This window comes from Macrobrachium nipponense, chromosome 15 (genome assembly GCF_015104395.2).
Source record: "Macrobrachium nipponense isolate FS-2020 chromosome 15, ASM1510439v2, whole genome shotgun sequence".
NCBI classification, from domain to species: domain Eukaryota; kingdom Metazoa; phylum Arthropoda; class Malacostraca; order Decapoda; family Palaemonidae; genus Macrobrachium; species Macrobrachium nipponense.
The window spans coordinates 21990769-22008325 of record NC_087208.1 but is presented as its reverse complement, the minus strand read 5'-3'; the positions used below and the strand labels follow the sequence as shown (position 1 = coordinate 22008325).

At 40.5% G+C, this 17557-nt stretch overlaps 1 long non-coding RNA gene across 2 annotated transcripts in view; it reads left to right on the top strand.

Annotated features, from left to right (window-relative positions):
* Positions 1–16111, top strand: part of LOC135226791 (uncharacterized) — a 28578-nt gene extending 12467 nt beyond the window's left edge. For both annotated transcript variants that reach the window (XR_010317281.1, XR_010317282.1), the window contains exon 3: positions 15955–16111. This is a non-coding gene — a long non-coding RNA (uncharacterized LOC135226791). The remainder of the gene's footprint in view (positions 1–15954) is intronic.
* The last annotated feature ends 1446 nt before the right edge of the window (positions 16112–17557 follow it).

The following is a 17557-nucleotide window of genomic DNA, read 5'->3' as shown; positions in this document are numbered from 1 at the left end:
TACTCGCATTGCTATTACTAGGACTGAAACCTTTACTGCTTTGTACTCTACCAGACGAAGGGCCGTTTCGTTTCGTTTTTACTAACACTCAAAGTTATGAGTTAGACTATATTCATCAGCTAGCCTAGTTGCTCCTGCAAAAGATACTTCTCGCCTATCCTCTATATAAAGAAAGTTTAAGTCTCGGGGGATACGTTATCTTTGAAGTTTTCTAACAACACTAAGTTCTTCAAACCGTCAAAATCCTCAACCTTAGCAGAAGTTAACCAATCAAAAAACAGCCTATCTAACTTCTTACCGTATTCTACATACGTAATATTTTCATCCTTTCTCAAATTTCTAAATTTCTTACGGTACGCCTCTGGTACTAGCCTTTACGTGCTAAGAACGGTTTCTTTCACGATATCGTAATTATCACATTCCTCCTTAGACATGCAACTATACACAGTAAAGTGCCCTACCACTCAAAACTGACAGCAAATATAAAGTCCACGTTTCTTTAGGAGAACCTACTTGTTCCATTAACTTCTCAAAACACATGAAATATGTCGTAACATCTTCCTCATCGAACTTTGGTACTAATTTTAACACTGCATTCATACCTAAAGTATCAGCTCCGTTTTCGTTCTCGCCTGTCCGCCCGTTACGAGTACTTTCCCTTAACCAAGCAATTTCCAACTCATGCACGCTCTTTCTCTCTCTCTCTTCCTGTTGCATTTTCATTACTTCTCTCTCTCTCTCATATGGACAACAGAAAAGCAAATCCCGAAGAGGCTCTACCCAGATCTATACAATGACGGAAAGAGGAAAAAATAGACAAGAAAGACAAAATCTGCAACCTTTTGAAAAGAGGGAATTGCAGATTTGGAGAAAGATGTTACTACAAACATCCTAAGATATGTCAAAACTATGAAATATATAGTAAATGTGCATACTTAGATGGATATGGGGATGATTGCAGAGATCTGCATCCAAAAATATGTAAAAACCTAAAAGAAGGAAAAGGATGTAAGTTCGACAAAAAATGCAAATATATGCACCCTGTAGCCATGAATCATAATCAAATAATAACCACCAAGTAATAAAATCCAAAATAAGAAAGAAACAAATAAAGAGAGAAATCAAGAATATCAGGTAAAAGAGAAAGCAACCACCAATGAGATATGCAGAGGTGTCAGCAAAAAATTTCAAAGCATCAGCTCCGAAATTCTACTCGAGAGATAATAACTGTATTTATTATGCAAGAGGATATTGCAGAAACGGAGAAAATTGCAGATTCAAACACAAAATTAATAATTATGATGAAGGAAGATCAAAATATTATGGAAAAGTTGGATTTTTTTTTTTTTTAATGTCAGAATTTCTGGAAATGAAAAAAAGAACAACATACCAGAACAGGAAAGAGACATGGGAAAATCCTTATTACTACCAGTATTAAATGAAGGAGAAAACACGCAAACCATCATAGTGATGAATGCGCAGGGTTTAGTTACGAGTAACTCAAAAAGAAAAATAGAGTACTTAGAAAGAACTAACCCTCCAAAATGAAAAGAAAATAGATATATGAATATAAGTGAAACCTGGTACCCTTCCCCAAGAGACTGGAATGATGATCAAATAAAGGGTTCCAAACTTATAGATCAGATAGAAAAAATAGGAATCAAGGGGAACCGCAATATATGGGAAAGACAAAAAACAAGGAAAAATATATGAGAAATATAGTAACTCAGAATGTGAACTAATAGCGGTAGAATTTGAATCTGAAAAATTGATGAACATAGTTAATACTATAGACCCCCTAATACTAAAGAGTTTGACTTAATAATTGAAAATTGGATGATATATGTAGAAATCACAAGGACTGGACTATTCTCCTATCTGGTGACCTTCAACTTTCCTTTCGTAGAATGGAAAGAACGAACATAGAGATTGTGGTTGTACTTATACATATAAAAAAGAGAGTAATAGTAGTGCAGAAGATAAGAGGCAATTTGGAAAATTCTATTAGATATGCTACTAGAAACAAACATTCAACAAATAAATCACCTGCCAACAAGAAAGGAAAATACTTTAGAGCAAGGAGAGAAACGCCTAGTATTTGTGAACGAGATGAATTATGTTAAAGAAATAATAGTTTATAATGTGAGTATTTCAGACCATAATGTCATAGAATTAACAGTTTCATTCCAAAGCAAGTGAAAATAGAGATAAGCAAGAAATGAAAAGTGGGAAGGATATGGAAAATACAACTTCTACAGTAAAATATAAAATGGTCAGAAATTAATGAAGAATTAAACAAAGATTGGGATAACATTTTCGTAAGTGATGGACATAAGGGTAAATACGGAGATATTATATAAAATATTGGAGAAAATAGTGAAAAATATATACCGAAGAAGAAAAGTAAACATCATTCATGCATACCAAGAGACAGAAGGATCTTGTTCCAGAAAATCAGAAAGTGGAAAAAAGGTCTTGCAAAAGAAAAAAATGCATGGAAAGTTAGAACTAAAAAGTAAGATAGAAAATCTAGAACAAAGATTATACAATCAAAAGAAAATGAAAAACGGGACTTGGAAGAAAAAACCCTATTAAATATCAAGCAAAACCCCAAACTATTATACTCATATGCGAAGAAGATGAATAAAAGAAGATAGAAATAGGCCCTCTGAGAATTGAAGGGAGATTAACGAATGAAAAAAAGGAAATTTGCAACATACTGCAGAACGATATAAGAGAAGAATTCACCCCTAGAATAGATAATGAAGATAATGATATAGAAGTAAGGGATGAAAATAGTGAATATTTAGCTGACATAGATATTAATGAAGCCGATATTGTGCAGGCTATTAATGAAATTAAAAATGGAGCTGCTGCAGGAGCCAGATGGAATTCCTGCTATTTTGTTAAAGAAAGTAGTTCATTCTATCAGGCAAAGCCACTTGCAATATTATTAAGACAAAGTGTAGATACAGGCTAAGATATATGATGAGCACAATTAGCATATATTACCCCTACTTTCAAAAGTGGATCAAGACTAGAGGCAAGTAATTATAGGCCTGTGAGTCTAACATCACATATTATGAAAGTGTATGAAAGGGTAATGAAGAAAAATATTATGAAACATTTAATAAAAAATAATTTGTTTAATAAAGGACAACATGGTTTCGTACCCGGAAAAAGTACACAAACCCAACTGTTAGTCCACCGTGAGAACATATTCAAAAATATGAAAAGCGGAAATGAAACAGATGTGGTTTAGACTTTGCAAAAGCTTTTGATAAAGTAGACCATAATATATTAGCGAAGAAAATTAGAAAACACAATATCGTGGATAAAGTAGGAAAATGGTTAAAAGAATTTTTACACAACAGAAAAACAGATAGTTATTGCAAACGACGAGAAATCGGATGAAGCCAAGGTAATATCCGGTGTGCCGCAAGGTACGGTGTTAGCTGCAATACTGTTTGTTATTATGATTGAAGACATAGACAATAATGTTAAAGATTCGGTAGTGAGTAGTTTCGCAGATGACACAAGAATAAGTAGAGAAATTACTTGTGATGAAGATAGGAACGCTCTACAAAGAGACCTTAACAAAGTATATGATTGGGCAGAGGTAAATAGGATGGTATTTAACTCTGATAAATTTGAATCAATAAATTATGGAGACAGAGAAAGAAAGCTATATGCATATAAGGGACCTAATAATGAGACCATCACAAATAAGGAAGCAGTTTAAAGACCTTGGGGTGTGATGATGAATAGGAACATGTTATGCAATGATCAAATAGCAACTTCTGTTGGCAAAATGTAAGCAAAATGGGAATGTTGTTACGGCACTTCAAAACAAGAAAAGCTGAACACATGATTATGCTTTATAAAACATATGTTCGTAGTCCACTTGAATATTGCAATATGATATGGTACCCACACTATCAAAAGGATATTGCACAAATAGAGAGTGTACAAAGGTCCTTTACAGCTAGAATAGAAGAAGTTAAGGACCTAGACTACTGGGAAAGACTACAATTCTTAAAATTATATAGTCTAGGAAAGGAGAGAAGAACGCTACATGATAATTCAGGCATGGAAACAGATAGAAGGAATAGCAGAAAATATCATGGAACTAAAAATATCAGAAAGAGCAAGCAGAGGTAGATTAATAGTGCCCAAAACTATACCAGGAAAAATAAGGAAAGCACACAGGTACATTAATCCACTACGCACCAGCATCGATAATGCAGCGTCTATTCAATGCGTTGCCAGCTCATCTGAGGAATATATCAGGAGTGAGCGTAGATGTGTTTAAGAATAAGCTCGACAAATATCTAAACTGCATCCCAGACCATCCAAGATTGGAAGATGCAAAATATACCGGAAGATGTACTAGCAACTCTCTGGTAGACATTAGAGGTGCCTCACACTGAGGGACCTGGGGACAACCCGAACAAGATGTAAGGTAAGGTAAGGTAAGGTACTTTTCTCTTTCTTTCTTTTCAACACACTCACGGAGATCATTCCCTTCTAGACCTAATAGCTTACCTGACTCAATAAACTCTTTCACCATCTCACTCATTCTGATTCTTTCTATATCCTCCCTGTTTCAAACTGTTACGGTGTTGATAGCCTAGGTAAGGTCGCCACAAATGTTACGGACTCTTAGATATCTCAGAGACAATGTTACGGCCTCTGAGGGAGGTCCGCTTCAGGTTCGATATAAAAAAAAAAAAAAAAACTTATCAACACAAACAGTTGAAACTGGGGATATGAATATAGAAAGAAACACTAACACAACAGGTTTATTTACAAGCTTACTAACAAAGGTAAATGCAGAATGGTATCTCCTATTTACATAAAAAGACAGAGTCTTACACTGCATGAACTGGGGGAACAGTGCGGCAATTGAAATACTTGCTACTCGATTTGGCGGTTCGAAGCGCTGGCTTCCTAAATGTAGATCGGCGATTGCGGATGTCCTCTTGACTCCGTATTGCAGAAACTAATCTTCTTGTAAGGCAGGATTTCCCCAACACCTGTAACAGGACCTTTTCTTCTCTGAAGTCTGCTCGACATCGAGATAACACGGTAGACCACACCTGAAGACGACTAGACCAATATCCAACCAACTCTCGAACAACTCCTCTTCTGATCGATACTTCGTCGGTTCCTTTTTCCTCGTATCTCACGGAAGATCTTTGCTGCTGCTGATCTCTCACTGATAATCTGATTGGTGATCTCTCTTTTACGATCTCTCTCTTCTACGATCACTGTCCTCCAAAGTTCGTTCGTCGTATTTATACGGCACTCTGGGGGCGGAGCCTACGGCGAACGTCACCGACTCCAGGGATTTCTAGAACTTCTTAGATGAATCTAGACGAGCTATTGCATCAGAAATCGCGGCGTTTCTCACGTAACGACGAGATCCACAACACTCCTGCCGATTCTGGAACAACCACGAACATAGGCGCCTCAACAGTGGCGCGGAAACCTCCTTGCTTCTGAACTTCTCGAAAATGCGTTCTCCTTTCCTTTATCTTTCTTTGCTATGAAGCAATTACCATTACACTGGTTCGAGAAGTTCCGTAAGAGGACTGGCATCCATTCGGTGGTGCGTCATGGGGAGGCTGCCAGCTCGGACACGAAAGCGGCCGAAGCATTTAAGAAGACTTTCGACGAGATGATGACCAAGGAAGGCTACAGTTCTCAGCAGGTTTTCAACTGTGATGAGACTGGCCTTTTTTTGGAAAAAAATGCCTCGTCGGACGTACATCACGGAGGAAGAGAAGAAGCTACCCGGGCATAAGCCTATGAAAGACAGGCTTACGCTCGCACTTTGTTCGAACGCCAGCAGTGGGGATTGCAAGGTGAAGGCCCTACTGGTGTATCACTCCGAGACTCCTCGAGCCTTCAAGGCCCACAAAGTGTTGAAGGAGAAGCTTCCTGTGATGTGGAGGGCTAATGCAAAAGCCTGGGTAACGTGGCTTTTGTTCACCGAGTGGGTAAATCCGTGTTTCGGCCCGACTGTGAAGAGTTCTTTGCAAGAGAAGCGCCTCCCCCTGAAATGTCTGCTGGTCTTGGACAATGGCCCTCCCCACCCTCCTGGCCTCGAGGAAGATATCCTAGCGGAGTATTCCTTCGTTAAGATTCTTTTTCTTCCGCCCAACACCACCCCTCTCCTCCAGCCATGGAACCAGCAAGCAAGTTGATAGCGAACTTTAAGAAGCTGTACACGAAACATCTTTTCAAAAGATGTTTCAACATCACCGATACCACAAACCTCACCTTGCGTGAATTTTGGAAGGAGCATTTTGACATCGTCATATGCATCCGACTCATCGACCAAGCATGGCAGGAGGTTTCGAGGCGAAACTTGAATTCCTCGCGGAGGAAACTCTGGCCTGATGCCGTATCTGACCGAGACTTAAAGGGATTCGACGTGGGCGAAGCTGGTGCTGCTGAGTCCGAAACAGTTGACGATCCCGAAACTGTTTCGCAACCAGATCTTGACGAGATCGTTGCACTCGGCAAGTCCATGGGGCTGGTTTGTCCGACGAGGACGACATCAACGACCTTCTCGAGGAGCACCAAGAGGAGCTTACGACGGATGACCTGAAGGAGTTGGAGGCCATGCAACATAACGTCGTTCAAGAGGAGTTCTGCCAGCAGCGGCGATGAAGAGGAGGAGCCTATGACAACGGCAGAAATTAAGGAGGTCTTAGCCGCTTTTCATAAAGTGCAATCGTTCATAGAAAAAAGGCACCCCGAAAAGGCTCACACAGGTCGTATGCTTGCGTAGTTCGATGACGTTTGCCTGAGTCGTTTCAGGAACATTGTCAAAAGCAGGCAGAAGCAATCTTCCTTGGATAGTTATTTTTTAAAGAGGCCTTCAGCATTAGCAGGAGTAAGCAAAAAGGAAGAACCAGGTGATAAAAAACAGAAAGTTGAAGCAGAAAGAAGAACCAAGTGATGAAAAACAGAACGTTGAAAGTGGGGATGAATTGAAATTCTGTAAAAAAAAAAAAAAAAAAAAAAAAAAAAAAAAAAAAAAAAAGCCTACAGCCTTCGTAAAAGTTAAAAAAAAAAAAGTTAAAAAAAAATAAAAAAAATTTTTGTACGTAATTTTTAGATTTTTGTAAGTTAAGTGTTACAGTTTTGTTAATGTTTTTCGTAAATTTTATTTTTATAGTTTTCCTTAAATTTTTTATGTGTTTTCGTAAAGTTAAGTGTACCTACGTACGTACGTTATCTGCCGTTTGTCCTCCTCCTCCTCCTCTGCTGCCACTTTGTCGGAGATAGCCTCACTCGAAAGGTAAGCTTCGACATTTTATGTTACGTAATAATATTTCTTGTACACTAATTATACACTTTATTTACAGGTTTGGATTTTTATTCTTAATTTAGGTATTGAATGGTCCAAATAGTTGTAGTATTTCATTGTTTATAGGTCAATTTAGCTTTATTATGAAATTTAATGGGGTGTTTTTGGAGGGCTTGGAACGGATTAGCCATTTTACATGTAAAATGTGTTCCAAGATACGAAAAACTCATTATACGAAGGCCGCCTCGGAACGGATTAATTTCGTATCTCGAGGTACTACTGTACTTAAAATTCTTGTTCAGGAGGTAAAACTGCATAGAAAATCTGCAACTGCCATAGTTGAAGCCGCTGTGGAACAGTAACATAGATTTACTAATACTACCTAGCTATATACCTAGACTAGTCTGGCTAATTACTCTGGAGTTGAAAATAAGATTTTGCTGTCTTTTAATGCATTAGGTATTTTAATGTTTCCGGAGTATATAGGAAACAAGTGAGTGGAGTAGCTGATCAAGTCTTGCCCACTTTTTGATCCACCCTTCGAAGAAGTACTTTAACACGTCCTGACACCGGTGATGGGCACCAGTCATGAGTCATCGGTGGTGGGAGCAGCACCTCGAGACCTCTACTCACCTTAACCAAAGCTAACATAACTTGAGGGCTGAGTAATAGGGCTAACTACCTATACCTACCTAGTTGATGGGCTTTGTCTCCCCTTCCAAACCCCCCTACCTGTCTATGGTGCCAGGTCCTTACCTAGCTATGGGATCTGCCCCTCTGGACACCCCAGCCTATCCTAGGTGATGGGTTCTTACCTGTCTGTGTAATACCATCTTGGACCCAACACATTACCCTCGTTAGGACACATAGTCTTTAACAAGTTGGGGGATCTTTGCATCCCCTGACCCCCCCACCTAACCTAAGCTAGGGCATTGTAAATTAAAATTAATCAGTCACATCTAATCTCACCTACCTAACCTTGGGACTTGGGTGCCAGATTCTCACCAGGCTCACAACTAGACAAAGTGTTGGTTACCAGGTTTTTAGTTGCCTAGTAGTGTGTAATCTCTAAAAACCCTCAGTACAACTGGTAGATCTAAGCTGGTATTCCGCAGCGAGCTAGACTTTGGCAGTTGATGTTTTTCTATAGAATTTTACTTCCTGAACAAGAATTTAAAGTAATATTTTTTTGGCCAGCTGTAATGAACCTAGAATTTACCTTTGAATTCTATCCTATAGTAAGGGGGACCCAATGGGAATGCAGGGTTTTGGGTGGGGTAAAACACTTGGGGGGGTTGGGGGGAGGTTTTGCCATGTTATTGTATTATTTCCTCTTATGACATTTGAAACATGAAATACAAGCTGAAATAAAGTGATAAATAAACTGATAATGGAGCAGTTAAATAGCCAAAGTCCACCTATTACTATTACGATGCCGAATCCTATTGCGCATGCGCTATGTTATAGAGGAGCATTTGTTTCAGTCACTGACTCTGAAGTGAGAGAAATAATGGGGGTTTTGGGGGGTTACATGTATTTAACCAATCATATTGCATTATTAACCCTACATTGCGATAGGACCGAGTGGAGAATTTGGGGGATTCATGCATTAAGTTACATATATTCCTTTTCCTCATTTGTTTTATAATCGTGTTATATTATTTCAAACTTTTATTTTCGGTCTGTTTATCATAGTATTTGTTTAATATGTGCACTGACTTGTTCTCACTTCATAATGTTGCCCTATATATCTTACAATATTACGTCACAATTGAGGGCAGGCCCATGAAAGATGCCTAAGGGGTGGGAATAGAAGGCGGTTTTAGGAAGTTTCGATACCTTTCTGTCAGTGACGTGAAATTGAAGGTTGCTTGGGGATATTCCATACATGATTTATACACGATTTGTACACTGGTCACTCCGTACTCTTTCCATTATTCATGTCTGGCTATTTTCATTTCATCATTTTACAACACATTTCTTGCCCATAATATCTGTTAAATTTTTTCCTTTTTGTTAAAATATACACAATTATATATTAAAATATATTTCTATGTAAAAAACAAAGACTATCAAACACCTGAATGGTGTTCATCAGTGTAGACGTTAAAAATCACATTTTAACGTCTACACTGATGAACACCGTTCAGGAGTTTGAAAGTCTTTGTTTGTTCCTACAGGATATACAAACCCTCGTCCTTTACATAAGAAAGAATTCCTTTCAGCGTAGCTGGAATTACATCCGTTAAATTCTTGGAACAAGGTGGTTAGACAGTAACAACCGTCTGGTAGGCAGGTAGCCCCGCCTACCTGGATATAAACAATCCACTTTGCTTTCGGCCATCTTCCGATGAAGACATATTTTTGTGAGCTCTTGCTGACTAGCCATTAATCATTTTCCTGGTGGGATCTTCAATTTTTAATTTTTTGAATAAATATGTACCTATATACTGTGTATGATATTAATAATTGAGTTTAATAATTAATATGCAAACCCACTTTTTGTGATAGCCTTGATAGCTGCCTTTCAACCTTGTATTAAGGGTTAGCAGCATAAGTATGCCGTCATCTTTATTAGTACATGTTTTCGCCCTTTAACGTCAGGACGAGACATGTATTCATCCGAAATTTACGCTTACGCTTTGGGAATTGCCAAGGGGAACCTCAGAGGTTTTGTAATTCCTCTTCTTCGTCCTTTCACTTGCTATCGGACGAAGGTAGAAGAGGGGGCGTGTGGTGTTGGTGTTTGGGAGATCTCCTCTCATTTCGGAGGGCGATGCCCTTGGATGCGAGAGGAGTATCCTTATTGCTTTAAATCATATTTTCTTTCTTTTACAGGCTAACAGTGGTGATAGTGATTACAACAGTAGATGGTTGGATACCTCTTCATGTTGGTTATCCTAACCTTGGAATTGTACCTGTGACTCGTAGCATGCTGTGATATTGGTCCTCGAATATGTGTACTGATCCCCTGCTGGAAATAGTATGCCTTTACCACTGCTATCTGGAGTTACGTCGCTGGACAAAGCCTTCGCCACTGCCCTGTGATTGTTAACTCTATTCCTGCTGGTAAATATACCTCATCCTGTAGAAGGAGTCTTGAAGTCTTGCAGAATTTGGAGAAGTCAGAGAGGAAGAGAGCTCGTCAAGTATTGTCATCCACCTCTTCGTAATCGTCATATTTTTCATCAGCCTCCACCCTTTCGACTTGAGGCTCCCTGCCAAAGGAGAAGGTAGTCTCCCCCCCTAAGAAGTCTCGTCACGGGACTTCTAAGGATTTGCCTCCACAAACTGGGGAGGCAGTTGGGTCTTCCGCTGGCTCTCCTGTTCCTTCGGGAACAGGAACTGGCATGCTGTTCCCAGGCCTAGCGTGTCAGGAGACGTAGAAGCGCAAACTTCTGTTCGCACTTCTGCTGCTAGTCCTAGAGGTTCTGCCCTTAAGACTAGTTCCATGTTTGTTTGTTAGTCCCTGAGTGCACGTAAATCTTCGGATTCGCATGCATCCAGAGTCAGTGACTCTGAGTTTGCTCACCGTCATGACTCGGGCACAGAGTGGAAGAAAGGAGTGAGTTGCTCAGATGACTTGCTCCTTGTTGGTGATCACTCTCGCGGTGATTACTCGGTTCCCAGGGTTGATGTGACAGTTCCGTGGGACCATGCACACAGAGACCAGTAGGGACTCCCCTATTCAGTCCTCTTGAGAGATTTCGGCTTCGACGAGGACTTGGACGTGTCGGAGGATGATATCGGCTCTCTCCAGTCAGGGGCACGCTCAGCTCCACCCAGACGACGGTCACATTCGCATGACCAACCAGTCTTGGTGGCAGCAAACGTTTCGCCTGCCATACGAAAAGTTTCATAACCCTCCTCAGGAATGCATTTGCTCCAGATGGAAACGCTTTCCTAGACTTGCGGAGTGGCCATCACCGCAGGTTGATGGCTGCCCGTGACTCACATCTCCTGTTAGTTCCGCTAGCAAGGCAAACAAGAGCGTCCAGTCTTCTCCCCTCTTCCTTCTACCTCCTGTGGCTATGTTGGGAGGGGTGAGGTGAATATGAGGGATCCTGTGGAGTGCTCTCCATAGGATTCAGTGTCAGGGGACTACATTCCTGGAGGGACCTTGGTGTCCTACTGGACGTAAGTCTACGTCATTGAGGAAGGATCTTATGGTAAAACTGGAGACTATGTCTCCAGGGCTTTTTCTGTCCTTTTGACAGATTTCAATTCGCAGTCCCCTATGCATTCTTGCGTTTTGGGAGCCTCGATTGTATATGCTATTAAATTGTACTCTCACTCCAGTCTTAAGTGCTCACATTTAGGAGTGCTCTTTATGCATGTTCCTCCTCGATTTCTACTGGAGTTGAGGAGGGCCCCCACCCTGATGATCGTTTGACGAAATTCGGAGGTCTCGCCGAGCACTTGAAATTCTTTGGAATTTCTAGCTCTCTGAGTGTTTTGGTCCTCTACGATCTGCAAACAATTGGGCGAGACGAGAATTCCTGATAATTGTTACTACGGCAACGGAATCTCACTGAATGCTCGAATTCCTTGGAATTTCTGGCATTCTGAGTGTTATGGTCTTTCTGTAATTTCCGAACACTCGGGCGAGACAGACATTCCCGGTAATTGCTATTATGAAAATCAGGAGTCTCGCTAACCCATTAGATTCCTTGGAATTTCTAGCATTTGCAGGGTGATTTGGCTTTCTGAGATTTCCAAACACTCGGGCAATGGGTATTCCCGATGATTATTACACTAATCGGGAGTCGACAAGCGCCTGGATCCCTGGGTTTCCTTGGCACTCACGGAGGGCTTTGCTTCATCATATTGCTGACTACCAGGGCGAGAAAAGGTTCGTCCGGTTATTGTCATACAAGAGTCGGGTTTTTCTCGCTGAGTGTGGGAATTTTTATGAATTCTAATGCTCGCCAAGCACTCACTATTACGAGTGCTTGGATGGCGAGACAAGTATTTACCAGTACAGATGAGTCCGCTCCTCAGTATGGTTTGGAGTTATGTAGAGCTTGGAACGGCATGCAACACCTGGGTGAATGGTCAAGTACCATCCTTGTGTATTGGATCTTAGGGTCCGAACATGTAGGACAGCAGACACAGAATCCCTCTTGTTCTTCTCGGAGCTTTGGCCTCGAAGGAGAACAGTTAATTAGTTAATTGGGAAGAAGCGATAGTTCTTCGTTGACGATTACCGCTCATAATTATGTGGTGGTGATCTGCTCAGCTTGACCAGACAGTTGATTTGCTTATCGGAGTGCTTGGCTCTAATGAATGAACTCTGCTCTTGATCGGTGCAGTTCCTTGCCATGTCAGAGCAACCTCCCTTCCCGTGTTACAGCAAGTTTTCAAGGGGTCATCTTCTTTCATCTTCGTCATCTGACGCCGCCTAACCTCCATCTTCAAAGGTTTCTACATCCTAAGAAGAGGGATATTCTCCACCCCTTAAGAAGTCTCTCTTTGAGACTTCTAAGGGTCTGCACCTTTTCCATGAAGAGGAAGTAATTGGCTGTCTCTTCGGCTCACCTGCTCCTTCCAGAGCAGGAACCTGGACGCTATCCACAAATATGGTGTCTTGGAGCCCCATGAGTTTGAACCCAAGTTCATACTCCTGTCTCTGGTTCCAAGGGCGGTGCTCAAGGAACCAGGGCTGGATTGGGTATAGTACTCGTGTACATGTGTGTCTGAGTGTACAACCCCCAAGGGGGGATCGTACATCCACAGTCAGTGATGGGTAGTCTTCTCTCCATCACGATAGTGGCAGAGGACGAGAGAAGGGACGGTGGCTTGGACCCACCTGTGAGAGCCAGGAATGGCTATTCTTTAGGTGCCAAGGTCGATGTCACTGTCCCTTGGGACAAGGCATCTGAAGGAGAAAGGAGGAGGTCCTCTGTGTAGTCCTCATCATGGGGTTCGATTACGGAGAAGGTAGATGCGTTGCAGGATGTGGCAAGTTCTCACCAGCTTTTACTGCATTTAACTCCAGTCAACTTTCGCTCGCGTTTGCGCAAACGAAACGGTTGTATGAATGAATGCTTCGTTTAACAGAGTGAGAACAGCGCTAATTCAGGGAAGAGCGGGCAAGGACAGTCAATCCTCCTCCCTTTTTTCCGTGTACTTCCTGGTTATACCAGAATGAACACGGAAATGAGAGGAATTCTGGGGAGTCTACTCCTCGGAATTCGAACCCGAGAGACTATGTTTTTTGTTCAATCTTAGGATCTTACCGAACATACGTCAATCTGTTCAGGATGGATAGCACTGAGAGGTTTGTATGCCTCTTCAGTGCTGGTTTTGGGAACAACCATTAGACTGGAGTGCGATTTACAGGAATCTACAAATATACTAGTATATTTCTCTCGTGACATGCTTCTGTTATCAGTTTCATTGTCCGAGTAGTAGGCACACACCTGTAAGTTAACTCTTCTGGTATGTGACTGAGACAAACAGTACCTTCTCTTAATTAACCTTCTCTTAATTAACCTGGAACTCAGGACAGTCTTTCGGACCTCCCAAGAGTTACCGGTTTTCATTCTGAGATAACTAGTGTATTGTTTCTCAACAACACCACAGCATTTGCATTATCACCGAACAAGAGGGTTTTCTTCCTCCCCATTTCGGTTAAAATGCAGATGCTCAAGTGTATAGTTTTTGTGCTTGATGGTTCTAGCCAAACGCATTCCTTCATGGAATGCTCTACCAGGCAACTCAGGATGATAAGTTGAGCGAGCGGTGTATGGTTCTGCCTCAGTACTGCTTGCTCTCCGAGATTCTTTTCGGTTTGGTATTGTTTCTCCTCTGTCGAGGATTGACTGGAATTCTCTCCTCCACTACATTCGCCGTCGCTAGAATTTTCAGACAAATATATCTCATTAGAGTCGTTGTCATCCTTCTGTTAACCCCACGATATAACAGAAGTCTGTAGTCTAGTCTTCAGCTTCATCGCACCTGCCCCATGGGCCGCTGCAGTGACACAGAATGATATTCTTCAGACAATTTGAGTTTATCTTATAATATACATTTCCTAATTCGTAAGGTGTTCAGTTATTCTTTGTTCACCTCAAATTGTAAATGAATAACGGAAGACTTCACCTGTTCCCCACCTTACTAGCTCTGCTTCCAAAGTAAATAGAAACGTCCTCCCTGATCCAACCCACAAGCAGCGGTTCTTCAGGCAGTACAATCCCTGTTTTCATTACTGAAAGATGCTTCACTTTCATTGCAAACTCCGACTTTCTCAGCGAGCAGCAATGAAATAGCGGATTAGCTTTTTCAGTCCTCTGTAAAACAACAGATGATCAGTATCTGGAGAATTTACTTCTGGATTCAACTTGTAAAGTACGTCAGGTTTGTATAGTTAGGAAAAATACAATTTACTTTCCAAAATTTGTGATTTTTTTCACATAAAATATATTTTAATATATAATTGTGGATTTTTAAAACAATTTGTTCTTCACAAGACTGAATTTCTTAATTTTTCTTTATTAGAAAATTTTCATTTTCAAGTTTATTGATTAACAGAAACTTCAATTTAGACAATTCCCTCCCTTCCCTTTCCATTATTCACCTCTATTTATTTTTCATCCTTTTACGAGGCTTTCTCACCTATAACAATTTTTTTGATAAAATTTTACCGATTATTAGAACATTTAGTGCATTCATATTATATTGTCTTTCTATAAGGGGGTTCTGGGGGAGTGGAGCCCCCTGGTCAGGTAACACGTCTGCTAGGTTAGGTTAGGTTAGTAGGCTACGTATGTTAGTATGCTATATGTGTCAGGTAACGTGTTCTATTTGGTTAGGTTAGGTTAGTATGCTAACCTACAGGTTAGTGTCCCTTTGAGTTTGCCTTTCTTAAAGGGAGGGGCTATGAGTCAGGTAACATGTTCTGCTAGGTTAGGTTAGGTTAGTATGATAACCTATATGTTAGTCTTCCTTGAGTTTTTTTTTTTTTTTTTTTTTCAAAAGCAGGTCCCATATAAAGATACTAATATTTACAGAAATAGACAGTTATTATAATAATGATGAATATTCTTGAATCTTGATAACATTCCTTTCCTTATTCCCTGTGTCAACCTCCGACTTCTATCTATTTCATAATTTATACTTAAATAGAATGTGTAAATTCATGTATCTATATAACTATATTTTTATGTATGTATGAATTCGTAACTATTATGTAAAATAAGTGTCCCTGCCACAACATTTCATTGAAATATTTCCTTTAATAATAATACATAATATCTTTGGTTTCATGGAAATAAAAAAACTACGATTTTACTCAACATTACTTGTAAAGTTCACATTGCCCCCCTAACTGCCCTTTGATTTCCTGTATTGACTGTCGATTACAAGACCCTGTTCGGGTTTGTTTTACTCTGTTGCACGCTTTTTTTTCAAATATGGCATCAGCTTCACATATGTGTGAAATAATCTCCCCTCAATAACCCGCTCACAATTCTTCTGACCAATCAGAGACCTTATCACCAACAGACTGCTGAATACCCAAATTGCATTTGCATTTCATATTATTTAGTAATATGTATTCGCAGTGTTAACACCCAACTCCATATCCTCAAAGTGACTATTTTCCCCTTTAATTATTATAGTACTTCTGTTAGGTAATCCGGACAACCTAACTTTAATGTTGAGGAAACCTATCTGTGTTCATGGTTCATCAGCTATTTGACTGTATATGATTCCAAGATTCAAGACACACTTCAAAGAATCGAAGATGAGAGTCCACACGTTTGTTTGTAAAGGCGGTCCATCCGCCCCTGTAAGGTAAAGTTCCCAAACTAGACTTCTCTATTATTAGTTAGATCAATTGTGGTTTGGTGTTAGTAAGTTTTAGCAATTATCAGGTAGAAGTGTTATTATTTGGGTAATTGCTATTTACCGCCATATTTCTACCTATCAATCCCGCATCACTTTACCAACTCGTACCTTCTTTGCCCTCCTACCTCCAGCACCCTATCTTCCCCCTGTCGAACATACATCTCCCTCTTGGTTATGTATCCCACATCGTCTACCAGAACTCGAACATGGTGACTACCTACGTTTACATTTTTCCACCCGACCCAAAACTTCTAATGTTGTTCAGTCGAACTAGACTATGGCAGTTGACATTTTCCTATGTTATTTTACTTGCTTTACAAGAAGTTAAAGTAAAATTTTGCCGGTCAACTGTAGCTAACCCATGATTTACCTTTGAACTCTGTACGTCAGCATATTGCACCCGTCGGTACCTTCATGTACTCTTCAAAGGTAAATTACAGTTTAGTTACAGTTGGCTAAATAAATATTATTGTAAATTCTTGTTAAGCAAGTAAAATAATACATATAGAAAAACGTCAATTGCCATGGTCTAGTTCACTGGGGAACGCCGGCTTAGAATTACCAAACATCTTAACAATACAGTAATTACAATGAGCTTGTAAAAGTATCATGGGGATGTTAGAATCAAAACCCTGTTACCCCTGTGGTCTGTATAATTGTAGGATATAAGAGTGGCCAGTATCTCGAAAACTAGCCCTAGCCTACTAATTTATTACAAAATTGAATGTCTGAAATATTTGGAACATACAAGTATGGGAAAATCATATTTCTAACACAAAAATTATACAAACTTTTACCAAATTTTCAATAACCTTATCTTAATTAGGATCAGAACTTGCAGAAGTAGGCTATGGGAATGTTAGACTGCATCCATGATGTTTCACTTTTCTGGGGGTCTCTCTTGCTTTGAAGGTACTCCTTCAGGCGAGGGGGTGCCCCTCCCATTAACCTGACTTTGTCTTCTGCAGGCGAGGTGTCAGGATCGTACCAAGCGTGGGCTTCTCTAGGTCTAGTGGGGCCTCCATCTGTAGATGCATTGCGGGCACACCTGAATAGTACTAGTGCCAGCACTGTGGTAACTCGTGCTTTAGTCACCTCCACTACATCTACAGTGACTTCACATAGTTCTTTGTTTTTTTTGTGCCATATTTGGTTTTCGTTCACCACCCAATCAACATGACCCCTATGGTGGTGTTGGGTATGTGTGTCCATCTGGCAGCTTGATTGTGACTTCAGTGCCACCTCCTCCGGGTTTTGGTGTGGCACCCATGCCAGTTCCTGTGGATCCTGCTTCTCCTCTGTCACCCCTGGTGGTGTCAGAGGTGACCCTGCCTGCTGTTCGTAAACCTGCTCTTGTACCTGCTCCTGTTCCTGGACCTTGCGAGT